We start from the raw sequence: 16,825 nt of genomic DNA on the forward strand, positions 1-16,825 counted from the left end.
TCCTTCGAACAGGGAAGCCAGAGTTGTTCCTCTATCACCATCTAGTGGGGAAGAGACGGGAAGTGCTGGAGGGCCGCGCAGGGGCCGCAGCACCGGACCATGCATTCACTTCCCGGCACCTTCGGCAGACGCGCACATAACGTAGCTGAACGCCGTGAGAAAGCAGGTTCTTGACTGAATGCCCAAACGGACAGATTTCACGTTATCTGCTTTATCTGAATCTTTATGTCCTGACGTCATCTAGCTCTCAGATAGGAGACTAAACTGAATGCTATATCAGAGATGTTTGAAAAAACCAGCCCAATAGCTCTGGGTACAGCACCTTTCTTAACCTTTTACCGTTTCAGACCGAATCAATCAGCATATTTTTGAATTCCATAAATTCCATGCTTGGAGGTTAAAACTTACAAACTCTTCCCTAACTGTTATTCGGAGTAAACACTCACTACAAATAATGGGTTTCTTGTAAATTCACGAGCCACAAAACTGGCGTGATTATTTTAGGGAAATAAACCAACTGGATGTAATTCGGTCAACTCCTGAGGACAAGAAAAAGACAAAAATGGAAAAAGATATCTTTAGGGTAAAAATTCAAAGAATAAGAGGAAGACTTCTAACACCTCTTTTGCTTTTTGCAACTTCAAAGCAGTAACTCTAACAAAATGGTAAAGGAAAAATTGGGTTCCAGGACAAATTTTCTATCAAATAGGCTAAAATGTAAAGGCTCTATTGATATTTTCAGGGACATTAGATGGACACGGTAATTATTCAGAAAATTTTACTGGGGCTGAGTATTTTATTGTACGTGCTTCCAAACTAGATTTCAACTATTAAAGGGTGTCACTTCTCTCTTCACATGTAAATATAGAGTTTAAAGTTCTTTTTCTGACCTAGCTATATATTCCCATACCCACATACATGTCTTGTAAATACAATCCTAATACTGAATTTCTGGACATGAGATCTAGACAGAAGCTGACAGATGCCATGAGGGGCATTCAGTTTAAAGCACTATAAAAAAGCGTTGGTATGGACAACCTTAAATATCAACTAAAGGCAGCCAAGGTGCCTTCTACAAGGAAAGGTTTATAGCTGTTCTGAAAGACTGAACCCAGAGTAGATATGAAGGTTTTATATTACCTCCTTGTTTATTTCTGAAGGAAGGAAAACAAGCTGTGGATTTTAACAAAAAAAAAAAAAACAAACCAAACCAAAACAAAAAAACCCCAAACAAACAAAAACCAAAACAAAACCACAATCCCCCCCAAACCCCAAAGAATCATAGCCATCTGCAAGGCTGTAGTATGAGAGTAAAGAGGTCCTTTCTGGAGTCTAACTGGAGAGAGGATCAGGAGGTCAACAGAATCAACCACCACTTCAAAAGTTCCCAGCGCTCCCAACAGTTCCTCATACGAAAAGGAAAGCTCTACATTTGACTGAACAGAATAGAACAACAAAAAAATCACTGACTGAATACAGTGCGATAGTTCACCCTTTTCTAAAAAAACTTGCCCAAGTTCTGTAAGCAAAAGCAGACATTTCTCATATGCACTGTATTAAACAAAATCTTGGCAATTTATTGTTGTTATTTTGCAAAATGGTTTCCTTCTCTTTTTACTTTTAAGGGTTGTGGTTGCAGTTCTACACTGTATGTGCTTTCTAGATTAGAAAACTAGGCCTAATGTTGAAACATCAACCAAATTTGCAAAACACTTTTCAGACAAGAAGTTATACAGCCGTAATAAATCTAAATATTCTAATGCCTAGTTTGTTACAGGAAATATGATACCAATATTCATGAATTGTCAGATACCAGCACAAGGAACTCACCTTGCTTGGCCTTAAGCTGTCTAGGAGCTGCAATTCATATATCCATTCATACAACTTAGGAGGCTTCTGTAAAAAGCTCTCAGGCACTAGCACAGGCGACATGCACTTCTTGTAGAAGTTCTTCTACCAGAACTCTTTCTGTAGGTTCCTTGCTACCAACACATGCCTAATAACCTTAAGAACCTGGAGTAAAAGTAATAATTTTCTTCTGCATTTACTTTAAGTTATATACCTTGCTTTCTTCCTAAAAAATGTAAATGGCTCTTACTGTACAGTTCAGTATGGTTCAGGACATTGTCCAATAAGAATTACAGAATAAATGAGAATGGATAGAAAAAGAGTGGTCCAAAGGAGGAACCCTGATCTGGAAAAGATGTCAAAGATGGAAAATACTAAAAGAAAAACATTTAATTGCAGCCATTAAGGTCAGGGAAAACTCCAAAGAGGTCCAGTGCTGTGAACCCAAGAGACAATCTTAGGAAGGGTAAGGGGGTTTCTAGTGTTCAATACAGCCAAGAGACTGAAGAAACCAAGAACTGTGAAGAAGTTGGTAGGTTTCTTACATGCTTTTATTTAGGATAACCAAAGCTTTTTGAGGGATTGAATTGCCACTTGAAGTTGAGGAGAAGTAGGAATAGAGAAATGGAGTAATAGTTGAAGAAACAGAAATTTTATCTAAATGAGCCCTCACATTACATTATTTTCAAAAGTAAGTACTTGTGCTATGATTTTCTTAAATTCCCCAGCAACTGCAATTAGGAAAGACTGTATATTGAAATCCATACCATCTTACCATAGACACATAAGTGCTTAAATTGAGAAATGCAAGTTAGGACCCCAGGTTTCAGGTCAGGACACCTCCATGTCTCCAGTTATTGCTCAAGAGAAAAAACCCAGTTGTTTCTGACAGATGACTTAGCTTACCTGAGAGGAGCAACTGCTCTCCACTGACCAAAGGCAATGCACAGCCTCAAGGGGTGAGGAGAATGCTGACTTGGGGCAGCAGGTAAGCACAATGCAGGGTCTACAAAGTTCTCCACTGGAAAACTTAAGAAAGAAAAAATCAGTTTACACAATCAGTATTAAAGCATTGCCACGTAAGTGTCACACAGCACTTGGTAAGAAGAAAACATGTCGATGACTCTACTTGATGGCATTTAAGTCCATCTTGACAGTCAGTAGTCATTTTCCCCATTTCACACTGTCTATGTGAGACAGTTCTTACAACCGTGACCTGTTTGTGGTGTTTAAGTGTGACAGAGCTTGAGGCAGGATCCAAGTCTCTGAAAGAAAATACCTTCTACAGAGAAAGGTTGGGATTTGGCAGAAAAGGAGTTAAAAGCTGAGCGTCGGCGCCTAGGAACCCAGCGGACTGTTCCATTACCCGGGGAGAGGGGAATCTACTTACACATTGTTAATTATTCACTATACGATTAATGACAAAATTTCGAAATGAGAACTATAAGCAGCCATTATAAAGTACGAGCAGCAGATCTTTGAATTAGAAGACGTGAACCTGAGGTAACATCCTGAGGGCGCCTCTCTCCTTTCTCCGGCGTGAGCAAGTTCCACTCAGCCTGGTTTGAGGGAGGAGGCAAGGCGGCACCCCGGTAGCGTGTTTGGGGCTGGCAAGGTGCTTTAGGAGCTTTTAGATCCACTTTGATTTCTCCTTCCAGCATCACCAGAGCTTTAGTTCTCGCTGCCCAGTGGCTGCTCACAGCAGGCCTCGTTTACTTGAACGGGACTAGGAGAGAAGAAAGGGAGGGCACGGGAGCGGCGATGGGAGATCGGGTTTGGAGTGACAAAGGCGCGGGAAGCGACCACTGCGGGGGCAGTCCGGGGCGGTACTCACTCAGGAGTCCAGTGGCTTTCTTTAGTGCAAATAATAATATAATCTGACGTACTGAGCCAAAAGCTGCTCAGTAGAAGAGGTGTAACAAACAGGCTTGGCTAACGGGTGTCCTGAGCATAAACGCAACTCGACCGGATTTTATACAAAGTGTTTGAGAAGCGGGGGGGGGGGGCTGAGACTCGCCACAGGCCGCTCTCGGGAACGTGCTCGGGCTTTGGCCTCTCCAGACACCTGACTACACTTGGTATTTTGGAGTATCTTACATATATTGGTTGTGTTCTTTAGGAGCGATTTAAAGATGCTGGTGTATACAAAAAATACTTTCTGCTATTAACAGATCATACTGTGGCATCTTTGATTCAGATGCCCGCAATAAGAATTTCTCAAGAAAGTGAGGAACTGGGTTCTTAGATCTGCAGCTAGACAGAAGGAAGCTGAGGGCACTTAAAATGTTCACGAAGTAGCTGGTTTAAAAGCAGCTACTAGTGATAAACATGAGAGCTTTCCATCATACTAAAAATATTTCTGTAGAATCATAAGCATGTGCAGTGCTTCCCAGGCAACTATAAAATGCCAGGCCCACTTCCTCTGAGAAACTCTGAAACTTAAAAGCAAACCAAACCCACACAGAATAAACAAATAAGGAGTATAAAATGAGGTGATTAGGAGTATTGTCTTTGAGAAGCCAAATACACTTTTTAACTTGGTGTTTTCTTATATATGATTAATAACATTTATTGTCTGTCCAATTACTCCTAAGTACCAGTTGAGAATTATAAGCAGTAATACTGTGGTAACCCGGTATGTGTGGAGAGTCCGCATACTCAGGAGAAAGATATGAGGGATTGAACTAAATTACAACCTTAATGGTGGTCTCTCTGGGGTGCACCAGTGGAACAGCACCAGGACATTTGCTTTAGTCATTCGTCCAGTGCTGTTTGTTTTTGTGGATAAAAAAGGACTCCAGTGCACTAAGCTAGCAATCCAGAACCCTTCTCGAGCTCTATGTTAACACATAACCAAAAATAGAATTTAATTAAGAAAAAGTTGCAGTATGTTTTTGCAATCAAAGTGAAGTGAGTATGCTGGAGGAAACCTATTAGATTAATAATACCATAACTTTTTGCTTGGCACATACACAGTTCTAAGAACTTGTCCTTTAAATTTCTGCAGATGAAAATATATTCCTAAGGGCAATAATTAGCTATTATTGTACAACTACCTAAACATGTAGTTGTATTCCTGTAGCCAGATTATGACAGCTTGATAACTTCCCTGAAATTACATGTGAAATTTTCTATTTCAGGCATTCTGGCAGCAGTATATAGCATTCTGAACGAAATTTTGGGCAACTGGACAAATTATATCTATTACATACGAAGAACACCAGCCATAAAGAAGTCTGATACAGACATCTCTGAACTGCTTTTAGAAGAAGGCAAAGGAGATAGAAGCCTGGTAAGACAAATCTTCGATTAAATATATAAATTTGTTTTTATTGTTGGGAGGGAAGATTTAAAGGAGTGAGAAGGAGAAAAAAGGTGTAAGGAACTGCTAAGGATAACCAGTTTGATAGATCTTGAGTGTTCAATAGTTACACAGTTTTATACTGAATTCATAACACTATGAAGGTCATCAGAGTGCTGTGTAACACAATGTTCATAATAATGAAACAAAGCCTCACAGACAGGCTATAAAATATGTATGTTACACTCCTTCCCCCATAGGCCATGTTATAGTTTTGAGTTAATCATCAACAATGTAGGACTACTAAGCATTTTTCTCACTTTTCAAGTTCTAGCTGATATTAATGAGAAGATTTAGAAAATAAGAAGATCATAAGAATATTGTGACTAACTGTAAAATAAAACCTGTTGCTTCCCATTCAAAATTCAAATGGACTACAAAAAGCTGCCTTTACCTTTATGAACCTAGTTTTTAAAAAAGAAGACAAACACCCCAGTCTTCTATTAGTACTTGTTGAGATGACCAATTTTTCATGAAACTGCATTCTTAAGGAAAACTCAGATGAGGGTAATGTCAAAATATATAGCTTGTACATTTCAACATGCCCCTACGCTGCACAGTCAACTTCAGTACTTTTGAAGATTATGAGGCAACATCCAAGTTCTCACAGCATAAGCAATATGCTAAGTTATTCACAATCATAAACAGAGCACAACATTTATATTTTGAATAAAAAAAGAAATGAAACATTTTGCACTCTAAATGAAACGTCTGAAACTGGCTGTGAAAAAATGGAAAATAGATCATATTTTCAAGTCTACACACAATTTTTGTGAAAGAGTATTGTCATGTAGGTACTGTTTACGCTATACTGTACTTTAAATATAAAGTATTTTTATATATATTTTATAGTATAGGTTTTACAATTAATCTTTACCAACAGATTATCCCTTATTTAACTGACTTTTTTATCCAAATACTATTCAAACACCTTTTCTGTAATATTAAAATGGCATACCCACCAAAGCAAGTTTTACATTCACTGTCTGCTCAAAGACATAGTACATTCTTCTTTTGGCTCTGTGAGCATTTGACTAGTCTGTAAACACAATGGCCAGAAAAAAATAAAACCAGTAAGATCATTGCTTATAGTGAGACTGTCTTTTAAGCCAGTGTATTCTTTAAGAGAAACAGGTAGAGATTCATATTTTGGATTATTTTTGCCAATGAAGAAGAGTCCAAATAGTGAAAGAAGAAACGGAAGGGCTTTTTTATGCTGCCTCTATCTTTGGGATCAAGTAAGAAGGAAGCAATCCAAAATATTAGGGAAAACAGAGTCTAATGGCAGAGAAAAGATAAACATTGCCCAAGAAAATGCAGGAGAAATAAGCACGTTGACCAGAAGAGAGTGATCACTAGTGTAGCCTGGACTAAACACAAGACTGACTTAAGTCTGGAAATGAGGGGAAACAGCAATGGAACCATGCAAGGTATGCAAGTAATGAGTAAGTTCAGGAAAAAAATCTAGTGAATGATAGTATAAAAAATAGTTTATGACAGATGTTTATATATTTTCCTGTCGGAAAATTCATGTTTTGAATGCTGCCAGGTTATTGTAATTTATGGATCTATCTAGAAGGCAACTGTCTTTAATATTGGAAATGTATTCTTACCTGCTTTGACTTGAATGGCTAGTGCATCGTCTCTGTCAGAAAAAATAGATGATGGCATCAGACATTTTGATGCACTGTATTTGTAAAGATTGTGCATATGTTCTTTCCCTCTGAAACCATGGGGAAATTTCACTCAAAGTCTCAAGTCCCTTTTGGTTGATAGGTATCTTGAATCCTTCTTGCTTTGTTTTTCTTAGACCTACATTCCCAGTGATTGCTCAGTCCTGTGTATGGGTTTCTGTGTCTTGTCTGTATCTGTTTCTATGGCATTTTACATCTTTTTTCTCACACATGCCTATCCTCAAATATCCAACAAAACATGTGCCACCCACATGTGTATTTGTTTTGGTTGGTGACATGTACCCATGTTCTTGCGGAGACTGTTCTTTTTCCAGAACATTTAATTACTTCTTACAGTGATTTTAAAGAGCACTGTCTATGACAACTAGCTGTAATATGTTTTATCTAACAGCCATATTCTGGATAACAGACCACCTTAATGAATTGAACTCTGTGTGGAAAACATACTAGCAAAAGCACAGGTGTACATATGCAGCCTTGCAAAAGCACAGGTCTACACATTGCAGCCTGTTCAGGAGAGTCACCGTATCATCGAGTACTTGCATTGGATTTCAGTCTTTACAGGCAATACAGTAGAGAAAGTTGGCAAGTCTGCAAAAAAGTGCAATAGTAACTCAAAACTATAAATTAACATAGATTAACAATGCTGTGCATGCTAGTGTTTTTCATTATAGTGAAGATTTGTAAATAATTTCCACTTACCTATAAACTTTAAGAAAATTGCTCATGCTTATCCTGTTATTTCTCCAAATATACACCTCTTAGGCCAAGATTTTCTATGCTGTTCTTCAATGGTGAATGATGTTTAGGGAACCTGAGGGAAGTAATGTAGGTACTTTAAAACAGAGGGAGGACAAATACAGAAATGTAAACATCAAAAACTAGAATTTAAATACATCATGATTCAGAAAAGGACATTTTTCATAAATAGATCACTTTGACTTGATTTCTAAGTTACGGCTATTTGAGAATTCCATGTTAACCATTCCTAAAAGGTATCTTTTTATTTCAGTCTTTTTTTTTTTTCCTATTGCAATGGAGTTGCACCACCTAGACAGAGTCATTTATTTGTATTTAATTGCATTGTAAAAGCCTAGGCAGCTTCTCCAGGTCAACAATTCAATTTTCTGGACCACTTATTGTCCCCATCAAAAGTTTAAAAAAAAATAAAAAAAGGCTTTGTGCTTCAGAATACATGGCATTGCAAGCCTGTGAGAAATTAAATCTGTGACAAGTTAATGCTGCTTTCTGCCTCACTAATGGAGCACCCACACATCTTCTGAAGTGCTGACGAAGTAGATGGACTGATGTTTGTCCCTATGGCCACACTGAAAAGCAAATTGCCAACACGTGTCCGGTTACAAAATGGAATAATTTGTTTGTTTGTTTGTTTGTTTTTGAAAAAAGAAGTTGTAAGAGGAATACTCAGCATTCAGAAAATATTTAATGATGCTTTCTGTGTCCTTACTCGTTTTCCATTCCGATCTTAAAATCAATAAATTACACTTTAGAAGTTATTTTCATTACAAATTGATGTTAACAGCCATAATTTAAAGGAGTGTAAAAGTTACTTATGTTTATTTCATTTTATTGCACAACATATGTTTTCTGTTCCTGTTGTCATTGTAACATGCTTTCATAAGGGCCACTGGATGTTTAAAAGAAAAAGGGACATCAGCTGCAGGTTAGAAGGCTGTTTTAGCCACCATATAGGATCTAAAGTGTCCTCACATGAACAAATAGCTAACTTGATAGCCAAATTTCAATCAACTTTCTTTTGACAGGTTTCTTGATAAAAAAATTAGGTGATGAATTGCTTCAGTAAAGAACTAATTGGAAATAACATGATTTATCTCTATGTTGGGGACCACAGTTCCCTATTACCTTCCTTCTGGCTAATCACTCCAAGGTGACTGCTTCAGGTGTGTCTGTAAAATGCAGCATAAATGAAACCACCATAAAACATTCATGGACATTGGAATTCTTTTGTGTAAAAGTTGTGTATTAATGTTAGAAAAGACCTTGGCACAGGCTAAAAGCATGCCAGCTAGCACTTTCCCAAACAATTCCTGGGCACAGTTTGGGAGTTAGTGTGAGTCAGGAACCATTCCCAATGGGTAGTAGATGCATGTGACTATCCTGTTCAGAAGAATAAAAGGGCTTAATAATATAGACATGAACCATTTATGTGCCTACCAGCCTCAATGCCAGAGAACAGTCCCAGGCATGTTTAACCTGTTAGTTTATATGTAGCCATTGAATCTCTTGGCTGAGATGGTTAACTTTTCACCATCCAAAGAATGGAAGTGTTCTACTTTCTTTCAAAGAAGCCGGTTTTAGAAGCTGAAGCCCAAGAAGCTTTTTTAACATACATGATTGAGATCATCATATCTGTTTTAAATCTTCTTTTTTCTGGCAAATTCATTAAAAATGGAGTGGCAAGGCATTTTAAGCATAAGATGATGTACTCTGATTTCTTTAATCCATAAAAGTATGGCTTTCATCTTGCACTGAATATGACAGTCCTTAAGACCAATTTTTAACTTCTGTCCTTTGCCAGAAGATGAATGTCCACATTGACTTGCTGGCCTGTGAAGCTGTATTGATTTACCATTACACTTTAAAAAGTGAAGGAAATTAAAAAATAAAAAAAATTGCCCAAATGTTTTTCTCTCTCAAAATAATCCATAGTGGCCCTCACAACTCTTGTAGAAATTGCACAGGATTTCTTATGGAACTGACATGCAATTCTATATCTCTTGTTATAAAACATGACAGTAAGTTGTCTTCCCAGTACCTATCCAAAACTAGACATTTGAGAGAATAGGGTTATTTAAGGCTCAAATTATGAAAATAAAAAAAAAAAAAGAAAAATGAAGAAAAAGAATTTGTGGGAAGTTAGGGTTGTTATAGCACGAATAGTACCTGCTTCCTTTCTGAAGCTCGCCAATGGTGAAGCCACAGAAAAGAGCCTAAAGAGCATCTTTAGCCAGATTTCAGATTTCTTTCAATGACAATGTGTAACTTACTATTTATCTTCCTACAAAAAGAACTGTTATTAGGTCTGTTCTTATGGCCTTAATGCAACAATATTGGGACAGTCTACTCCAGAAAAGTAATCTATCATTGACCTCTTTTTTCTGTTATATAAAGTATTTTATTATTATATATGTTTTATAGTCTAAATTACATATTTTACATTATCTAGCTTTTAACTTTATTTAGAATCTTTAGTGCCTTGTATAATAAGAACTGACTGTAACATTCAAATGAAGGTACTGGAGTTTTGTCTTCCATAATTTTTTCTCCACAGAGAACTGGTTTTTACAAGTATATGTTTTAAAAGATGTATCTATCTGCCATAGAATTCATATTGCATCTTCATACAAACAGAAGCACATTCTTAACATGGTAGAGATAGTGCATGGTAGAGATTAGAAAAAATGAAAAAGTATTATTTCATTCTATGTTAAATTCTTGTTGGTAAATTATGCTAAATAATTAGAAGGAGGAAAAAAATCATAGAGTCATAGAATCATAAAATATTATGTCCATTTGGCTTACCAGAAAAAAAAAATCAATAGTCACCATCAAGTTGTAAGCTTAGAGCATGTAACTATACAAATACTTTACTCCTCAATCTACAGGCTTCCTTGGCTTTTTATTTTGCCTGTACCATTGAAGGCCTCGTCTGATATTTAGGTTGCTTACTTGTCACAATGAATATTCCTGAGTGAATTAATTACATGGTGCTATTATTTGCTCCTGCGAACTAAAGTCAATGCAAAGAACATAACTTTGTATTACTTGTCATATAACATTCATCATTACACTCTTCCTACTTGCTGTTGTAGTACAACCTTAACAGCCGATTCTAAATAATTTGAATACGTAAATTCAGGATGATAGCTAATGATTGCATTACTGTATTACATTCAGATAACAAGCTCTCAAAATTTTATAGGCAAGTTCTTTTCAATTATTGAAAAAATATTAAAAATATACAACAATATTTTTTATTTTACTAACACATCATATTTATTTAAAAATATCTGCCCCAAAATACATACTACCTATGAATTACTAAAAGGTAAAATACAGCAAAGTTTGTGCATCTCATTAACAACTTAAAATGTCAGGTACCTTGTATGTTACACCAGCCCTTAAAGAGGCAGAAATGGAAAAGAACAATACATTTTTCATTCATTCTGTAGAAAAAAATCAAATGAAAAGAAGCAACCTCTAGGAAAACATTGGTGCCTGGTGTATTTTCACTGTAATATTGCATGCTGTCCATAAGTTATGAAGCTGAATAACAACACGTAGCTGTCAGGGAAGTTAACATCAGAATGAAGAGGGCAAAGAAGTCTCTTCACTATTTTCAACCATGTACATAAACATACTGTCGTTGCATCTAGAAAACTTACCAGTACGCAGTTGTAAATAGCAGCAAAGGAGGTACCTATAATTTACCATATATTTTGTGAAAATTGCTTGAGAAATATGTTTTTAAAACAGTACTGTCTGCATGAAGATCTTTAATTCCAGTCTTTTAAACTAGCATTAAAATACTCTTTGAAGAACAAGAAATGAGTCTCAGAATAACCAACTGTGCAAATAGCTTAGATTTATGGGATCCCAGTCATTTGTTTTTGTTAAAAGACAAATTCTCCCTTGACATCAAAGGGAGCATGATTAGGTTTGAAAGCTTTACCCTGAAACTTGCACTTCATCTTCAGGACTATATAGGTGTGGATTTATTAGGGGAATTCAGAGAGCTTTGCCCTCCTCCGCAGAGCCACCAGCTTTGTTTAATGCAGTATACACCCCTTAGTGTGCCACAGTCACGGTTGTGTGACTGCATAGCTCCTCCCATACAGATTAGGACTACCTCCACCCCATGACTAAGGCCTGGAACAGCAATACGGTTTAAAGTATCTTGATATGTTTTCAGGTACTGTTCTGAAATATTATCTTGATTTATCCCTTTTTCTGGCCATTTCAGGCATAATGAGATGAACCCCATGCATACTAAAGTATTTTTTAGGAACATAGTGAGCCTCCAATCTGCCGTAAATTGCTCTGAGCGGACCTTTGCAGGCAACAGGGATACAAGGAACCACTTACCTGAATGCAACTGAAGAATTTGATCTTTCCTTTTAAAAAGTGGATTACAGGACTATCTAATGGGATAAAAAACATTTAATTTCCCTTAAGGAAAAAAAAAAATCATTATTTGCTCCTGTGTTACAACACCACCTTCTAAAACAACTAATGACTTCAATTAGCTGTTTTCTTGTGCAGGTAAGAACTCAGGCAAATTAGCCATTTCCACAAATTCTTGTAGTTGAATGGGATTTTAAAGCACAAAATGGTCCAGTGGCATTCTCACTGGAGAATTCTGACTGAAACAGTAGTCAACTGGTGTTGTGTCTTACCATGATGTTTGTATTGCCTAAACCACATTTAGCATTTGAAAATGAAAATTTCAGTATTTACATTTTATTTCCACGCTAAGTCACCAACTAAAAAAAATTATTAAAATCACAGAAACAATCCATCAACGTGAATTGGTAACAATCAGAAGTAGATTGACGTAGTATTCCTGGGCCAACTTTGTCATTTTAGAATAACATTTTCCTGTGAATTCATTGGTGTATATGTCCACATGCGTACGGGTACATGAACTCCAAATAGGTAGTCCACTGAACTTTAGTTTATTACCAAGAGAAGATAAATATTTTTCACCTTGAGTTATAGAGTTGCACTGCATTAAATAAAGTGCAAAGACTTAGGAACACACTTCATTTACTACACCAATTATTTCCCTTCATTTCACATGGGTAACTTGAAGTTGTAAATGTATGAACAATTACAGGATCGGGACCTTTTATATTAACTTGGAACAAAGGTATGTGATACATTTTTTCAGAACCCCGTTTACTCTGTCGCCATTAAATTTACATGAGCATGTACCCATTAGATATTAGTATTGCCAGTACCAAATTACTGTATTCTCCAGTGCCATCTTCATTTCTGTACTTTCAAACAAAAACACATGCACTTGTAAAATGAACTTTGATACATCCAGTATTACGAATTTACTAGTTGTTTAAGCTTGAGAGAAGCATTTGAAATCTCCATTAAAGACAGATCACTATTCAGGGGATCCTAAGAAAGATTGGAAAGAGCCTTGGAAAGATTCAAGTGCCTTGGTGTAAGGTATTATCCCTTTGTGCAAATAACATCCATCCAGAGCTGAAAGGGTGTGTTTATATGTCACAGGGTATTTACAGCTGTGTCCAACTGCATGGCTGAATCCTGAAGTCGACAGAGAAGCCAGGTTTCCTCTAGAAATCAAGGGATTTTTGTTCAAGTACTGAGGAGCGAAACAATGTGAGTACAAAAAGACATAGTTAATTAATTGGATATAAATGCTTCTTCGCTGTTATCCTGTGTTATGAGTATTCATAGTTTTACCTGTACAGAGGAACACCAGAAAACCTTTCAGATTAGGACATTCTCGTTCTCCAAACACTCCTTCACAACCCACAATTTAAGTACTTCCAGTAAATCTGGTGGCAGTGGGGAGCATCAGCCTCCAGCGAAGGACCCTTCACCTGAACATCAACATTTTCCCCCGTGCTCGTCCAAAAAGGTTGTTTTTAAAAGCCACTCCAGTTCGTTATGTCCACCTGGAAGTCCCTCGCCCCGGCAACTCTTTCCGCATCGGGTGTTTCAGTTCCTGCGACACGGCCTCTTTACACCCACAGAGACGGACATGAGCGGCAACAGTAACTCCAGCGAGTGTCCGCTGAGGCGGGGGGGGAGGCGGGGGGAATGCCGCCTTTGTGGATTCATTTTAAGGCGCCTTTTTAGGTCTGCCTCCTGCGAGGCGGTATTTTGCAGTCCTCCCCACCATCCTTAAAAATAAAACCCAAAACGTGTGGTTTTGTCAGCGGTCACTTCTTCACAAATCGCTGGCTGCCTTCCTCTCGGCGCAGGCCTGAGCGTAAACTCCGGTCTCGTTCCGCACACCAGAAAGAGAAAAAAAAAAGAGAAACTCAGGCAGCAGCCGAAGGGGTGGGGAAGGGGAGAGACAGCCACGCAGCGGAGACTCAGCTGTGCCCGCCGCCGCCAGGCGAGGCCAGGCGCGGCGAGGCGAGGCGGAGGGAGCCGCTCCAGCTGCGGCAGCGCTGGGAGGGGAGCGGCGCGGCGCCGAGCAGCGCAGTGTCGGCAGCGGAAGCGGCGCTGGTTGAGCGAGGGAGCGAGCGGGCAAGGAGGAGGCAGTGGAGGGAAGGGGGAGGCTGTTGGTGTTTGGCGCCGGTGGAGGGAGTCATTCCTGCAGCTGCACTTCCGGTCGGCATTTTGTTCTGAGAGGGAGCGAGAGAGACACACACAGGATCCTTCCCCCTCCTCCTCTCCCCCCTACCCCCCCGCTCGGTACCGACTCACCGTGCCCAGGCTGCCCCCTCCCCCGCCCTCCCGCACTCGCACACACAGAGGGAGCGGCGGCGGCGGCCCTTTGGCAGCGCTGCCCCCTCGGCCACCCCCTACTCCCCCCGCGGCTCGGAGTGTGTCTCGGAACCGGTTCGGCGCGGCCCGGCCCGGCCCGTGTTGATGTTGTGAAGCAGGCTCAGGGGGAAGGGATTTGTCTCGGCCGCTCACCCCCCGGCTCTACATGTTCGCTGCACTGAGGAGGAGACGGAAGAGGAGCCAGCCCCCCTCCCGGCCCGGATTATTGTTGTTATATTATCTCCCCTCCTCCTCCTGCTCCGCGGCGGCGGCGGCGGCCCAGCGGCGGCGGCTCCTCTGAGGAGGGAGGGGGGCGGATTTCTCTCCCCCTCTCTCGGATTCTCGTTGGATTCAGACGCCGATTTGCTCAGGTAATCCCCCCTCCTTGTCTCCCCTTCCCTTCCCTGCCCTCTCCAGCAGCGGGCCGGGCCTCCCAGCCCAAGCGGCCCAGCACTGCCGGGAGCAGAGGGGATTAGCTGTTATCCGGGGTAGAGGGGAATAAGTGGCAACCGGAGGTGTTTATTTCGCAGCCCCCCTTCCTGCTCGCTCGGGTTTGGCGGAGGAGATTCGTTCCTCCCGGGCTGCCGGGAGGCCCAGGCCCGGTGGAGAGCGCAGGCCCGCCGGCCAGCGCCTTTACTCCAGCTCGGGGATTAGAAAGGCGAAGCGGCTTCTCAGTGACAGGCCTCAACCCGGAGAGGAGCAGGAGGAGGAGGAAACAATACAATTAGCCGCAAATGTGCACCGATCTTTTGCCATATTTACAACTTCACTAGGGCAAGGAAGGAAGGTCCCAGCGCAGACAGCCCTCTGAAGTGGGGAAGGAGTAAGTGGAGGAATAGGGGAAGAGAGACAATGTAAATACCCAGGAACAAAAATACAAGCTCTCTTCGATGTTACCTTCTCCTTCTAACCAACTGCGTTCTGAACATTCAAAAGTTCGAATTCATGTGGATTTATAACGTGCAGAGGTTTAATCTTTAAATAATATAGCGATTGATTAGTCTGTTAATCACTTAGTATATTTATAGCATAAAACTAGCGCTTGTGGGATGATTGACACAACACGGACACCTGCAGACCCAGGAAATACAAATAGGCAAGCATATTGTATCCACATAATCTCGGTGTCTGTATGCTGTATACATTACAGGAATGCGTACTAAATTCGGAAGAAATACTATTTTGTGCTTCTAACAAACGGAAAACGGGAGAGGGATCGTGTGTAAAGTGCTGCGTTTGTGACATTTAAGGGACCAAGGCGAAGATGAGATCTTACCCAAAGTGCCTGAGAATCAAACGTAAATTTAATTAAGTGAAAAGGGGGGAATTGTTAAAAAGTGTCATCCTTTCTTGTCAGGCCATATCACTTTGAGATCCTGAGGCTGTTATTGGCTGTTTGTGTCCATGATGTTTGAATATGTAATTAGGTGTCATTTTAACAGGTCAAATGTGTTTTGTAAATGACTGTTGATTAAGTGTCAGGTCTTTATAAATAAATGGTAGCTAATTTACAGTAAAGTAAATCTCAGACTTTGGTGGAGTTGAGAGCATTACTAGAAATTGAGGTAGATTTAAAACAGACACATTGTGAACTAATAAAAATAGTCCCACAGAAATTGCACAATTGAGGGAATTTTAAGATACAAAGTTTCATCTTTCATATAGAAAGGAAATTTGTAAATGGCAAATAATTATCAACATTACATAATTTGTCTATTTTTCAGCAGTTTTTTAGTTGTTCAGGCAGATGTGTTGTAATAGTAAGTGGTTAATGTATCAAATAGAGTAACTTTCTGGTGTATTGTGTTTAGAGTCTTGTGATAAAATTGTGCTAATGTGCCTCCGAGTGCCCTGATACATGTTTAAAAGGGTGAAGTTAATATAGCTGTCACGTAGAAGGCGTGTTTTTAATGCTGTAAATCCGTGTAGTAGTCAGTAGCGTGTCCGTGATTTGTATTGGTCAGGGAGCAGTTTGAATTTTAAAAAGCCTGAAGATCCTGCTGAGCCCCAATCCCGGCCTCCCTCCCTCCCACTAATCTCCCATTCCTGTCTTTGTGCTGCCTGGTCCTGTTAGGCACTGTTTGCAACAGGGCCTCGGGCCTACGTGCGTGGAGAGGAACCATTTACACTTCGAAGAAGCAGCTTTTTATTTTTAAACTTTGTGAATTGCAGAGGGAGCCACTAGTTGTCTCAAACTGTCCGTAGTGTGGTGTGTAGCACCAGACTTGCTGTTTTCTTTTGGTCCATAGCATGCGCAGAGGCCGAGTTTAACTCTGCTTTACAGGAAAGAAAGGACTGTGCAGAAGTAGTTGTAGTTCTTGGGTAGTTTTCATCATCAGGAAGCGACATTAGCTGTAGCGATTCTTTCATGTCTGTTTCAAATAGCTCTCATTTTAACAAAAATGGG

The 16,825-nt window shown here is 39.7% G+C and overlaps 1 protein-coding gene and 1 long non-coding RNA gene across 6 annotated transcripts in view; one reads left to right on the top strand and one right to left on the bottom strand.

Annotated features, from left to right (window-relative positions):
* Window positions 1-1,198: 1,198 nt before the first annotated feature.
* Window positions 1,199-14,032, bottom strand: LOC129199346 (uncharacterized). The gene is made up of 6 exons (XR_008574646.1): window positions 13,384-14,032; window positions 7,606-7,717; window positions 6,823-6,854; window positions 6,172-6,248; window positions 2,755-2,877; window positions 1,199-1,436 (listed from the first exon to the last, which is right to left on the bottom strand). It is a non-coding gene; the product is annotated as an uncharacterized LOC129199346 (long non-coding RNA).
* The window catches only part of NIPBL (NIPBL cohesin loading factor), a 165,208-nt gene continuing 162,366 nt past the window's right edge, over window positions 13,984-16,825 (top strand). For 3 of the 5 annotated variants that reach the window (XM_054809659.1, XM_054809660.1, XM_054809657.1), the window contains exon 1: window positions 14,259-14,789. The gene's annotated coding sequence lies outside the window, so the exon portion shown is untranslated. Of the gene's footprint in view, window positions 14,790-16,825 lie in introns of all 5 variants that reach the window. The other 2 variants (XM_054809656.1, XM_054809658.1) reach the window with 2 other exon arrangements.

The sequence above is a fragment of the Grus americana genome, chromosome Z, assembly GCF_028858705.1.
Source record: "Grus americana isolate bGruAme1 chromosome Z, bGruAme1.mat, whole genome shotgun sequence".
Classification (NCBI taxonomy): domain Eukaryota; kingdom Metazoa; phylum Chordata; class Aves; order Gruiformes; family Gruidae; genus Grus; species Grus americana.